The sequence below is a fragment of the Aethalodelphis obliquidens genome, unplaced genomic scaffold (genome assembly GCF_003676395.1).
Source record: "Aethalodelphis obliquidens isolate GAN/ISIS:26980383/991018 unplaced genomic scaffold, ASM367639v1 scaffold33, whole genome shotgun sequence".
Lineage (NCBI taxonomy): Eukaryota > Metazoa > Chordata > Mammalia > Artiodactyla > Delphinidae > Aethalodelphis > Aethalodelphis obliquidens.
This window is the reverse complement of record NW_020837977.1, coordinates 9,732,681-9,747,530: the sequence shown is the minus strand read 5'-3', so window position 1 is coordinate 9,747,530 and position 14,850 is coordinate 9,732,681.

Genomic DNA, 14,850 nt, shown 5'->3' with positions numbered 1-14,850 from the left:
CATCCTCTTTGGTGAAATGTCTGTTCATGTATTTTGCCTGTTTTCTAATTGGATTGTTTACTTTCTTACTGTTGAGTTTTGAAAGTTCTTTATATATTCTACATGTAAGTCCTTTGTCAGATAGGTGGTTTGCAAATATTTTTTCCCAGTCGATTGCTTGTCTTCTCATCTTCTTACAGGGTCTTTCACAGAGCAAAAGTTTCAATATATTTTCTTTTTTTATTGAAGTATAGTTGATGTACAATATTATATAAGTTACAGGTGTACAATACAGTGATCCACAATTTTTAAAGGTTATACTCCATTTGTAGTTATTACAAAATATTGCAAAAGTCCTTAATTTAATGAGATCCAATTTATCACATTTTCCTTTTATGCATCATGCTTTTTGTGTAAAGTCTAAGAACACTGACTAGCCACAGACCTCTAAGATTTCATCCTAAGTTTTTTCCTAGAAGTTTTAGTTTTATATCTAAGTCTGTAATCCATTTTGAGTTAATTTTTGTATAAATTATGAAACTTAGGTTGAGGTTCTTTTTTTCCCTATGCCTGTCCACGTGCTCCAGCACCATTTATTGAAAAAGCAATCTCTCCTCCATTGATTTTTTTTACCTTTGTCAAAAATCAGTTGGGCTTATTCATGTGGGTCTACTTTTGGTTTCTCTAACCTGTTCCATTGACCTATCTATCTATCTCTCCATCAATACCACACTGTTTTCGTTACTGTAGCTATCTAGTGGGCCTTAACACTGGATAAAATGATTCCTCCTATTTTATCCTTCTTTTTCAAATGTGTTGTAGCTATTCTAGATTCTGCACCTTTCAGTATAAATTTTATAATAAACTTGTCTATGTCAACAAAAAAATCTTTCTGAGATTTGATAGGAATTGCATTAAACCTATTGATAATTTGGGGAGAACTGACATCTTTAGTATGTTGAGTTTCCAATCCACAAACACAATATGTCTCTCCATTTATCTAAATCTTTGAATTCTTTCATGAGCATTTGTAATTTTCAGGACACATATCCTGAACATGTTTTGTCGTATTTATAGCTATATACTTCATTTTCTTTGAAGCAACTATAAATGGTATTGTGTTTTTAATTTCCATTTCCACGTGTTTATTGGTAGTATGCAGAAATGTGATTGATTTTTGCATACTTACCTTGTATTCTGCAACCTTGCTGAGCTCACTTATTAATTCTGTAAGTTTTTTGTAGATTCCTTGCGATTTTCTATGTAGACAATTATGGCATCTGCAAATAGGGACAGTTTTATTTCTTCATTTCCAATATGTATACCTTTTATTTCATTTTCTTGCCTTATTGCATTGCTAGAACTTCCAGTACTACGTTAAATGGGGGTGGTGAGAGCAGACATCCTTCCCTTGTGCCTGATCCTAGGGAGAAAGCATTGAGTCTTTCATATTAACTATGATGTTGGCTGTAGAGTTTCTGTAGATGCTTCTTATCAAGTTAAAGAATCTGTGTCATCTTTTTAAAATATTATAACATAGTAGCTTTTCTTACTTCCTGGTGTTCATGCTTAGATAATTTATTGGAGTTAGGTTATTTTTGTAATCAAAGGACAAAGTGATCTTCTCCATTTCCATTATAATCCTGTTAACGTACCCACGCAGGTATTACAATTTCCATTTGTCACATAAGCTTTTTAAAAATAGAGACTCCAAGAGGTAAATTGATTTGCCCAATTTACATGTAAATTAGTAGAGTCAGACTGGGTTCTAGGGCATTAGTTCAATAACATTTACTGTAAGCCTAATATTGATAATATGGTTGAACTCTTATGTGCCAGGCACTATAAGTGCTTTACATGCATTATGCCATTTAATGCTCAAAACAGCCTGACGAGGCAGATATTACTATCACCCCCATTTTACCGATGATAATACAAAGCCTTAGAGAGGTTGGATAATTGAACAAGGTCACACCACTAGCAAGAAGCAGCAAGTGATTTGGACATAGACACAGATCTTGGTCTTGAAAACCACCCAGTGCCAACTCCTGTGCCAGGTTTTAGGGATACAAAGCTGGATGAGAGACAGTCCCTTGCCTGAAGGAGCTCACAGTTGAGAAGGGGAAACAGATCAGCATATTTGCAGCTTGGGCCCTGAAGAAGCCATAGCCCCAGTTAGTGAGATATCTTTCCAATGTTAGAGGAGCTCAATAATATTTGTTGAGTGAATGGCCAAGCAGAAGGGAGGGAGGGAGGGAGGGAGGGAGGGAGGAAGGTATTATTCTGGTTTCTTGGACAGATCTAATGTTGGTCATATTTTATGTAGAAGGTAGTTCTTTCTAGTACTTTATACTTTCTAGAAGTAGAAAGAATTCCTTAAACCTAAATATCTACCTGCCTCTAGCCAGCCTGGTCAATTTGCATAATTGTGCTGGGTAACAATCACTGAAAACTATCAAATATAAAGAAAGGGACTGAAGCATCATGGAATATCAGAACCAAAAAGTAGCAGGATCTGGTCATCCAGAAAGAAGAGCAAATCCTTCACACACAGCTCTGTGGAATACCCAGGTTAAGCCACAACTGCTGCCCAGGACAGGTTTTACTTTCCAAGTAACTTTGACCTCAGTGTTCCCAAAACTCCACCATCCCACAAGACCACCAACACCAAGCTCACCTCTCCTTCTTCAGAGTCTCATCAGCAGGTAAGGTTTCCTACAGGGCAGAGACTCGAGGAGACACTGTGGAGGATGCTCTCCCCTCCCCACTGTGTCCTTTCTCCCCTCCCATCCCCTAATTATCCCCCTCCTTTTACTCCTCTTCCTGTTTTTCCTCTGTGCTATTCTATGACCACTGGGAATTATTCATTCCCAAAGAGGAAAAAGAGAAACACGAGTTAACACTGATTGAGTGTCGATTCTGTAACAACTTCTAAGCACTTTACTTATTTCACAGTTTTGACATTTCAACAACCTTATGAGTTATTACATCTTCCTCTTCACCCCAAACGCAGACACAGACACACACACACACCTCGTTCAAGCCCACCATCTCTCACCTGGATCACTCTAGTCGCCTTTTTGTTTTTTAATTAATTAGTTAATATATTTATTTTTGGCTGTGTTGGGTCGTCGCTCTGCACACGGGCTTTCTCTAGTTGCGGTGAGCGGGGGCTACTCTTCGTCGCAGTGCGCGGGCTTCTCATTGCGGTAGCTTCTCTTGTTGTGGAGCACGGGATCTAGGCGTGGGTTGCAGCAGTTGTGGCTCACGGGCTCTAGAGCGCAGGCTCAGTAGTTGTGGCGCACGGGCTTAGTTGCTCCGTGGCATGTGGGATCTTCCAGGACCAGGGCTCGAACCCATGTCCCCTGCGTTGGCAGGCAGATTCTCAACCACTGTGCCACCTGGGATGCCCTCTAGTCGCCTTTTAATGGTTTCCCAGCCTCCACTTCTTAACCCCCTGAAATCCATTCTCCATCCTGCCCTCAGGATGGTTTTGATAAAACACAGATTGTCTGAAAGCCCATGGCTTTCCCTTAAAGTCTTTCAGTGGCTTCCCATGGCCTTTACGAGGAGGAACACACCCTGCAGCAGACAGGCAGGACTGTCATGATCTTGCCGCTGCCTCCCCGCCCACGCTCCTGTCTCCCCATGGATCCTTCACTGTGGTCACACCCTTCTCCCTGGGGGAGTCAAAGAACCCTCCTCTGAGGTCTCCTCTGAACTCCCATAACATCCTCTGCATGCCTGTACTATGCTGCAAAAACGTCTTACTCTGTGCGCATTTATTTTCTTGTCCATCTCCCCCTCTAATCTGGTAACAGAGGATAAAATTATGTCTTAATTATCTCTAGAGCCTTACTGCCTAGCAGAATAGTGTGCATGTACAGCAGTAAGTTTCCAGTAAGTATTTGCACAACAGAATGGAAAGGAGAGAACGAAATTCTCATTAGCCAAATTCTCCAACTGGTTTTTTTTTACTTTTCTTTTTTTACTTTTTTTTTTATTGGAGCATAATTGCTTTACAATGTTGTGTTAGTTTCTGCTGTACAATGAAGTGAATCATCTCTATGTATATATATTTCCCCTCCTTCTTGGACCTCCCCCCCCCCCCCCCCCCATCTAGGTCGTCACAGAGCACTGAGCTGAGCTTCCCGTGCTTTATAGCAGCTTCCCACTAGCTATCTATTTTACACATGGTAGTGTATATATGTCAATCCTGATCTGCCTCCAACTTTTCAAGTGAATTAATACAAAGCCTGTGAGCCCCAGATCCTCTGCAATAACCAGTGAGTGCTGGAACTAACATCTTTTGCCCAATATATCCTGATATAAAAAAACCTGACAAAAAGCAAAAAGTGTTCTAGGGCCCACTTTTTAAAGTCCTGGTGCATTGAGAATGTTGGGAGGGCAGCTTGGGGGGTCCACAGAACTTAGGAGCCTCCTCTTACAGATCAATGGAGAGAACCCCGCAGCTGAGCCAATAAGGAACAACTTTATAAAGAACAGACAGTTATTTAGCCATACAAAAGAAAATCTTCCTACCGGTAGTAACGCCATTAACATCTTAGCAGCTTTTGCATTATGAATCTGACACTGCTTTCTTCTTCAAAGCCCAATCTGAGTGCTTTTGATTTTTTTTAATGAAGTAATAAAGCCATCAACACACAATAAAAGCTATGCAATATTTATAATCAGGTGTCTCTAGAGTATATTTTCTGTTTAAGAAAAGATTGAGTTACTAGGCCTTCCCTTTCAAATCCCTTAAAACCTCAGCTTTAGAATGAGAGACTCAAACTCTTCTCTTGGGTCTTAATTTTTATATGGCTTATTACTAATTTATCCGCTCTAAAACTCTAAATCTCCTCAACATAGCTTCAGCTCCTTCCACGGCTGAACTGGCAGCCGGCTGATCTTTTTATTGGTGGGTAATGGATTTAGTTTGCTGACACGGGAACAATGAGAGGATAAACAATTCCATTTGTGGCCATGAAATTCCCCATCTGTTGAGGGCGTTCAGGCCTGGAGAGGGCTGGGCAGAGCAAGCCGCCACGCCTGATTTTAATGGCATCCGTCACACAGGCTGAACCTGTGGCTTCATAAATCAAGAGCTAACAGCATCTCTGGTTGCTCTTGTCATTAACTCGCCAGCCGTTGAAATACCCAAGAATTTACCGTAACGTTGAGCCTAAAGACCTGATTTGCGATTCTGATCTCACCGAGAGACCAGAGGTAACAAGGGAAGCCAGAAATCATTTTCCTAAGTCAAAGAAAAAGAAAAAACTTTCAGATGCACATTCAAATATTTGTGAATGAAATATGTAATACTTGGAATGGGTTTCAAGATACAACCCATTGGTTGGGGGAGTGGGAAGATGTATAGGTGCAAAAAGATTGGCCATGAGCTGATCACTGGTAAAGCTGAGTGATGGGAACCCAGGGGTTCATTATACTATATTCTTTACTTTTATGTTTGTTTACAATTATTCATAATATTAAATGTTAAATTATCAGAAGTTAAAGTTAAAAGAAATACTTGAAGATAACAGGAAAATGGAAGCTTCCATTGTTTAGCATAAGCATGTTTGCCTAATTCTTCTTTTCGTAAAGAGAAAGAAAAGAATTGTGCTCACACAATAGCTGGAGCATTTCACAAGGCAGATCGGCCATGGCCACCAAGCAGGAAAGCCACACACCTCGGAGGGAGAAGATGGCGCAGCACCTACCGTGGTTTTTAAGGAAGCCACGCCTCCCACAGCCCAAGCGCTAAGGCCGGGAGCCCACGGTGCTTGGGAAGCCTTAGCGGTCCCCCCACCGCTCCCTCTCTCTTTTCATTTTCCTCTGCTGCGAGTTACCTACTGTCACCATCACTTCTGCGTTTGGAGGCCTCTTTCCACGGATGTTCAGTCTTAGGTGCTTTAATTCGGCGGCAATTTTTTGTCAAAGAAATAGAAAAGGAAAGAACAATGGGAAGGGAAACAACCAAAGGAAAGTGACGGCGCCTTGTGCAAAGGACCCATTCAGTTCATTTCTGCTAAGCAAGTTCCTCTTAATGCCACCCCGGGCACACTACTTCAAATTCAGCTGGATTCCCCAGAGGAAGCTCTAGGTGTGTCCCCATTAATCCTGAAATTGTTGGAAGGCCGGAAGGGGAGAAAGAGAAAAATGCACATACCTATCACCCTCCCCACCTCTAAATCCTATGCAAATAGAACGTTGTTCTAACTTACTCAAGCAAGATATAATCACTGAATAACTACTCTGTGCCCAGTACTACGCTGGGCACTGGGGTTACCATACTGAACAGGGCACGTGGCCTTCTGGGTGCAGGCAGACCAATTAACAAGCAACCACTACTCAGTGCAGTGCTGCAGTGGAGTTCAGACCCCTGACCTGCCTTGGGGATCTTCCAGCAGAAGTGATGCTGAAACTGAGCACGTCAAGGGCAGAGTCCAAGAGTCAGTAGCGGGATTTGGCTGGTGGAGAACCTCTAGAACCATGGCTACAGAGCCTTTGAAATGTGACTAGTCCAAATTGAAATGTGCTGTAATATAACTAAAATACACAGAGATTTGGAACACTTAGCATTTGAAAAAGTCAATGATTAGAATATAATATTTTAGATCTATTAGGTAAATAAAATATATTATTAAAGTTAATTTCCCTTATTTCTCTGAACTTTTTAAGTGTGACTACTACAACATTTTTAATTAGATATGTGGCTGCATTTTATTTCTATGGGACGGTGCTGCTGTAGTGGCTCAGCGTGAGCTGGGGAACAGTATGCGTGAGAGGCACCTTGAAGGAACTGAGAAAACGTACAGGTCCCTGGTGTCAGCAGAAAAGGGACAAGAGTCAGTTAACGTCTCCCCTTGAATATCAAACTTCACAGGGCCAAAACTTAGCTTCCGATCCACAGCGAATGCCAGAGTCGCCACCCTGATTCTCCAGGACCAAGACACTCCTCTCCCCTTCCGAGTACTGGTGACTGACAGCTCACAGCTGAGGCCCCCCCAGAGCCTGCCCTCCACCGGGGAGGGCTGCCTCACCCGAGATCACACCCCTTCCCAAGGCGGCCTCCATCCAGTGTTAGTCGAGTAGGAGGCCACTTAGGAGGCCTGCCCAACCACCTTGCCCCAGTTCGGATAACTCTGGAGGCTCCTTCCTGCGGCTGGCTGAGTCCCTTGTTGGGACCACAAAGCAGCTCAGCAACTCCCTCTGCTCCATCTCACTTCCTTCACTTCCACCCCAGGGGCTGATCCTGCGACCACCGGCCAGCAAACTTCCTGCACACACATCTCAGCTGAGTCGGCTTCCTGGGAACTTGACCTGCAATGGGAGCTCCTCAGCCCCCAAATCTCTTCCTCTTTCACTCTTCCCCTGGTGCCATTATTAACTCCTCTCTTTCTCTCGTACCCACAGCCTACTGGTCAGAAATCCTACTGGTTTTACCTTAAATTATATCCAGAATTTGACCAGTTCTCACCACCCCTCCCACCACCGCCCTGGTCCAAGCCCCCATCAACACTGGCCTCCCCTTCCACCACCGTCCTGGTCCAAGCCCCCATCAACTCTCACCGCCCCTTCCACCACTGCCCTGGTCCAAGCCCCCATCATCTCTCACCTGTGGTACTGCAGTGACCTCCCAACTCCTCTCCTGCTCCTGCCCTTGCCACTCTTCAGCACCTCTCAACAGAATGAAGCTCTCAAGTCAGGTTATGGAGCAGCTCTGCTCAAAGCCCACCGGTGACTTCCCATCCCACTCAGAGTAAAGGCTAAATCCTTGCTCCTTGCTATGACCCAGCGTGGCTAGGACAATCTCAGTTTATACCTAATGTCCCAGCATAATTTTAATAGCAATTGCTTTCACTTTCAAAATTAGCCTAGTCTGGAGCTTCCCTGGTGGCGCAGTGGTTGGGAGTCCGCCTGCCGATGCAAGGGACACAGGTTCGTGCCCTGGTCTGGGAAGATCCCACATGCCGCGGAGCGGCTGGGGCTGTGAGCCATGGCCGCTAAGCCTGCGCGTCCGGAGCCTGTGCTCTGCAACGGGAGAGGCCACAACAGTGAGAGGCCCACATACCACAAAAAAAAAAAAAAAAAAAAAAAATTAGCCTAGTTTGGATCATCAATTATATGGTACCTACTATAAGGCTCTTCATGAAGGAGCCTCCTGCTACCTCTTGGACCTTATCTCCTACTATCCTCCCCTTGTTCACTCTATTCCAGTGACTCTAGAATATTCTGCAAACAAGCAAACTCCTGCCTCAGGGTATTTGCACTTGCTGTTCCCTTGCCTGAGACATTCTTCCCCCAGTTACTTGTAGCCTAACTTCCTCACGTCCCTCGGGCTTTGCTCAACATCACCTTTCTGATGAGGTCTTCTCTGGCCACCTCATTTAAAATTTTAAATCTCTACCTCAATCCTTCCTATCTTTCTTCCTTACTATATTTTTTTCTCCTTTTTTACCCTATCACTGTTTAATACATTGTATATTTTACTTATTCATCATGGTGTCTTAGTCCATTCAGGTTGCTATATACCACAAACTGGGTACCTTATAAACAATAGAAATTTATTTCTTACAGTTCTGGAGACTGGGAAGGCCAAGATCAAGGCCCCAGCATAGCCATGTTCTGGTGAAAGCCCTCTTCCTGCTTCATAGCTGGTGCCTTCTAGCTGTGTCCTCGCTGTTGGAAGGCGCTAAGGAGCTCTCTGGAGTCTCTTTTACAAAGGCACTAATCCCACTCATGGGAGCTCCACCCTCATGACCTAAGAACCTCCCAAAGGCCCCACCTCCTCATACCATCATACTGGGTATTAAGATTTCTACATATGCATTTTGGCGAGGCAGAAACATTCAGACTATAGCATCTGATTATCATCTCTCTCCCTCAATAGGAGATAAGCTCCATGAATTTACACTTAATCATCCCCAGTGCTTGACGCATAGTAATTGTTCAATAAATATCTGTTGAAAGAAATGAATGAATGAAACATGGATGAACTTCAAAAAGAGTATGCTAAACAAAAGAAGCCAGACACAAAAGGTCATATATTGTATGATTCCATTTATATGAAAAAACCAGAATAGGTAAATCCGTAGAGACAGAATGCAGATTAGTGGTTGCTAGAGTCTGAGGGAAGGGAGAATGGGGAGTGATGACTTAACGGATACAGGGTTTCCTTTTGTTTTTGCTTTTTTTAAAATTGAGGTAAAATTCACATTACATAAAATTAGCCATTTTAAAGTGTACATTCCAGTGGCATTTAGCACATTCACAATGCTGTGCTACCATCACCACTGTCACCACTACCTAGCTGCCAAACAGAGGAAATCAAGCTGCAATAATAGGTCAAGCAAAAGTTCTGTCATTTTCGGGACTTCTCTGGTGATCCAGTGGTTAAGAATCCGCCTTCCAATGCAGATGACACGGGTTCGATCCCTGGTCAAGGAACTAAGATCCCACATGCCACAGGGCAACTAAGCCCGTGTGCTGCAACTACTGAGCCCACGCGTGCCCTGGAGCCTGCGCACCACACCTAGAGAGAACCCTGCACGCCACAATGAAGAGCCCGTGCAAAGCACCGAAAGATCCCGCATGCCGCTGCAAAAGATCCCGCATGCTGCTGCAAAAGATCCTGCGTGCCGCAACTAAGACCCAACACAGCCAAATAAATAAATATTTTAAAAAAAAGTTCTGTCATTTTCAAATGATTTTCTTCCAAATAAATGTGATATGATAGATTCCTCTTCCTTCCTGAACTTTTCCCTGGATAAAACCATTGCAGTGTCTAAAAGCACACGCTTTGGGGCAGTCTGCTTGGCTCTGATCCTGACTCAGCATCTAACAGTTACAAAACCTTACATCAGTGGTTCTCAACCAGGGGCAAATTTGTACCTCAGGTGACACCTGGTTATGTCTGGAGGCAAGTTTGGTTACAACTGATGGAATGCTACCAGCAGCTAATCTCTAAAGGCCAGGGAGGCCACTAAACATCCTATAATGTACAGGACAGTCCCCACAACAAGGAATTATCGGGCCCCAGATGGTGAGAAACTCTGCTTTCAACCAATCTCTGAGCTGTTTTCTCAATCAACTGTTTTTTCAACCAATCTCTGAGCCTCAGTTTTCTCATCTGTAAAATGGGGATATTAGTTCTGGGCCGACTTACAGGGTTGTGAGGATTAAATAAAATAGTGAGCAAAGGTCTCATAGCATAGTGCTTGGCACATAAGTGCTATTTTTAAAATACTATGAGGTCAAGCCTGTATCTGATTATCTCGATTATTGCAGAACCAGGAATTAGGTGAACCTTATTCACCTAATAAGACCAGGTGAAATTTGCCTTCTTCCCCAACTCAAGCCCTAGATGCGAGCTTCTAACATGGAAGCATCACAAGGAGATGGAGCACACCAATAGGCTTGCCTGATTTAGCAAATAAAACTACAGGACACACAGTTAGATCTGGATTTCAGTAATTCAAATAAAGTTTTAATTTCAGTAAAAACAAATCAGTTTAAGTATGCCCCATGCAATGTTTGGCACATACTTACACTCGAAAAACTATCTGTTATTTCTCTTAAATTAAAACTTAACAGGGTAACCTGTATTTTATCTGACCACCTACATCCCAAAGCACACGCCCTCTGATACGGAGAGTCTTCTTCACGCACAAAGAGCCTCACTTTGCATAAGTTAGAGATCGAAACCACCTCTCTCTCTCTCTGAGGAACTGAAAGGAGAATGTGCTATACCTGCTATAATTACAAATGTATCCCCAATTTCACAAAACAAGCCACTGAAGATGAAACACAGAGGTTTCTCAGAGGCCCACAGCCTGGTGCCCCCCAGTCTGCAAAGATTGGTGCTGGGTGCGGTGGTGGGGAGTCCAGGTTTTAGAGCCATGACTGACCCGGGTTAGGGGCTTTCTTCTGTAAAATGGCAGTAGGCCCACCTCCCAGGGGTATAGTAGGCTAACGTGTAAAATGCCTGGTACACAACGGGTGATCGACAGTGATGCCACTTGCATGGTGTCTGGCTCATGATGGGGTGGTAAACATGAAGCGAGTGAATGACTGCTGTATGGGGCCAGCCAGGAGGCCAGAGGCCACCATTCCTGTTGGAGGTCCGCCCCACCTCTGCTCAGCCACTAAATCTGCATCCCTCAAGTGCTTTTAAAGCCACATACTCCTGGGCACCATTCTGGATCTTTGGAATCAGAAAGAATGGGCCTGGGGCCCAGGAATGAGGATGTTTATCAAGCTGCTTAGCAGGTCTGAGTTAAGAACAACCAGGATGAAGAACCATGGATCCAAGTCTTGGAGGAGGGCTCTGACAAGAACCCTCTTCTTTCTTCTGCTCATCAGAGGTTCTTAGGCTTCAGCGAGATCAGAAGCCCTGGAAGAGCTTGTAAAACACAGATTGCTGGGCTGTACCCCAGCATTTCTGATTTAGTAGGCAGGGTGGGCCTGAGAATTTGTGTGTCTAACAAGCGTGATGCTGATGCTGCCGTCTGTGGACAACTTGAGAACTACGTCGCTCCATCCAAACCCCAGCTGCATATCATCATCACCAGGGGTATTTATATGTACCTATGTCTGGGCCCTAGAGAATCATATTTAAGTAGTCTGGTGGGGGACCTGAGCTCCTCAAAATTCTAATGCATCCGGGTCAAGGATATCTGCCCTCCTTAAATGAACTCCATGCGTGAACCCCAAAGTGCACCTTGGAGCCAGCGTGGAGGGCCTCTCAGGAGCTCCTCGAAACTCAGTCTCTTAGGCCTCGCCCCCAGTATGCGGAATCAGAGTCTGCATTTTAACAAGACCCCCTGGCAAACCCATCACAGTAAAGTCTCAGAAGCAGTGCTTAGGCTCCGGCCTAAATGGAATGTCTTCAGAGAGGGCTTCCTCTAGCACCTCTGCCAGGGTAGGTCTCCAGAGCCCTCAGGTTGGAGAGAGAAACACAGAGGTAACACCACTCAGCCTCTCCCGTTAGCCAGCCAAGCAGGTAGCCAAGCATGCAAGAAAGTCTTCCACTAACGTTGACTGACTGCTGCTGAGTAAGTGTAGAAGCAAAATTTTAAAACAGAAGTAAGTGGGCATCCACACACTAACAGTATAGAACTCTCCGCAGTGAATTCCCCTAACCTGGGAGAAGAGGACCCCTAGGGCAGGAAAGACTCTGTTAACCTAGGCTTAGCCTGGTCCTGGACAGGGGTGGCGACCAGTACTCAGAGGTGTGGTGTATACTTACTACTGCATACAGATTATAGAGTTTGTATTCCAGCATGAGGGCTCAGCCATCCTCCCCTCCATGGATTGTAAGGTACCAGAGCTAGGAGGACCCTAACTGTCGATCGCAATCAATATTCTGGACTCAGAATACAAAAACCAAACAGGATCATTCTGGCAAAAAATTAATAATGTCAAATTTCACCAAGGGTGTAGGGAATAAGTCCCTCATATCCTATTGGTGAAAGTGTCAACTGATGAGAATTTTTGCAAGGCACTTTGAAAAAATCCCTCAAATTTTTAAATATGCATATGCTGTGACCCATACTCCCACAACTAGAAATGTAACCTACAAAAATATTAGAAGAAGACATATATAAAGACACATATATAAGGATGCTCTTTGCAGCACTGTTTCTAATTTTAAAAAATTGAAATAAGCTCTGGGTCTATCAAGAAAGGAGTGGATAAACTCTTACAATGTAGTAGTCTCCTGCACATTTAAAGAATGGGAACTATGTACGTCCCCACATGAATGAGGGCGTGCATGTACGTGCGTATGTGTAGTATAGTTCCATTTCTATTTTTTTTAATTATACATATATATACATGAAAAAAAGTCTGCAAATACACCCACCAATCTGTAAACAATGATTGCTTTTAGGAAGTGAGGCTGGAATGGGGGAAGTGGATTTCACTTTTTCCGTATACCTATCTACAATTTTTGAATTTGTTATAATAAGCAGGTATTATTTTTATTATTTAAAATATATTTCCAACAGGTAAAAATGATTTCTTAAGAACTGTTTATCTCTGGATGTGTTTCCTAACATAAACTCATTTAGTTACATGTTTCAGTCTTATTCATTAGACATAGTACAATATACTCTAATTAAGTTTAGGCTTTCTTAGAAAAAACCTAATCCAGCATGGACCCCTTGAGATTAATTCCAGGTAATCCTGACTGGATTCTGGGTGCCCTAGAGGGCTCTTAATTTCAATTTAGTATCAGGTCCTTGAAACTACATTTGTATCTTTTAGCCTCTGCCCTTTAATACTGCCTCTTATTAAGCATGTGTTAACCCAAAGCCAGGATTTCTTTTTAATAAATTGCTGTTAAACCAGGTCACCCCAATTCTGTACTTCATTTTTTTTAATGTAAAGGGAGATGTTTTCATTTAGTTTTGTTAAGTTTCATCTTGTAGTTTTTATTACCTAGAGTCTGTTACATAATTTCTGTCTTCAACATAATTTTGGATCTTACTTTCTATTGTACTAGGTACTCCTCTAAACTTTTTATTATCTAAAAATGTAATCACTGTGGAGGTTACAAAACTTATAGACATATCTTTTAGACACGACTCTGCTTAGCTGAAAATGACCAAAACCTACTTAAACTTAAGCACAAAGGAAATCTATCAGATGAAGATGGAGGTATCTTATTGACCACGAGACAGGAAGACCACGGGGCCTGAGAGAGACAAGGCAGAAAATGGGAAACTATCAAGCCTGGGCAATTCTCCCTCCCTCCCTCCCTCCCCTCTGTCTTTTTCAATCTCTCCACACCCACCCCTCGCTCTCCCAACACTCCCCTCACCCCCCACCCCTCCCACTGGCCCTTACCTGAATGCAAACAGAACCACAGACACACCTGGTGTAGGCCAGGGTGAAAGGATCTGCTCCCCTCCCCCAGCTAAAACTCTTTACCCTGAGTTTCCATCTGGGCCTCGGGCCCCTTCCAGAGCAACAGTTCCATTTCTGTCTACTGGCTTGCCCTTAACTCTGCCCCCACTGGCCTTGAAAGCCACCTCAGATGTTAAAAGTCATTACCTTTCCTCTGGCCTCAGGCCAAGGCCCAAATTTTGTTTCCAGGAAGCAGCAGTTTGGGCTATATGTTCGCTCTGGTTCAATCAAATATGGCCAAGGGGACAAATTCAGGTGGAACAAACATGGCTCCCCAGAGCCATCCTCTGTGGCTGGGTGCAATTCTCAGATACAGGTGTAATGTTGACAACCACCCAATGAGTAAATGCCCCAGATTTGTCTACAGTAGAAATATCAGTGGTCACCAAATCCAAGCCTAAGAGAGTACGGCTCAGGTTCCCCCTGGTTCAAAGTAGGGGGGATGGCTTTGGAGGTAAAGAATGGACTACAATTTAGTGGTTAATTACATTGCCTTTGGAGTCAAGTTACGGTTTAAATTCTAATTCTGCCATGAACTACATATTTTAATCTTGGGCAAATTATCCAATCTCTTTATGCCTCAGTTTCCTCACCTATAAAATGGCAAAAATAGCTAGTCTCATTGAGTGGTTGTAGACATTAAATGATATTATATATTAGGCTTCCAGGCTCTTAGCAAGCATTTAATAAATGCCAACTATCATTATTAGTATTACATCACCATCTGGCCGACAGACACATGAAAAGGTGCTCAACATCACTAATTACTGGAGAAATGCAAATCAAAACTACAATGAGGTATCACCTCACATCAGTTACAACAGCCATCATTAAAAATTCTACAAATAGCAAATGCTGGAGAGGGTGTGGAGAAACCCTCTTACATTATTGGTGGGAATATAAATTGGTGCAGCCATACGGAAAACAGTATGGAGGTTCCTCAAAAAACTAAAAATA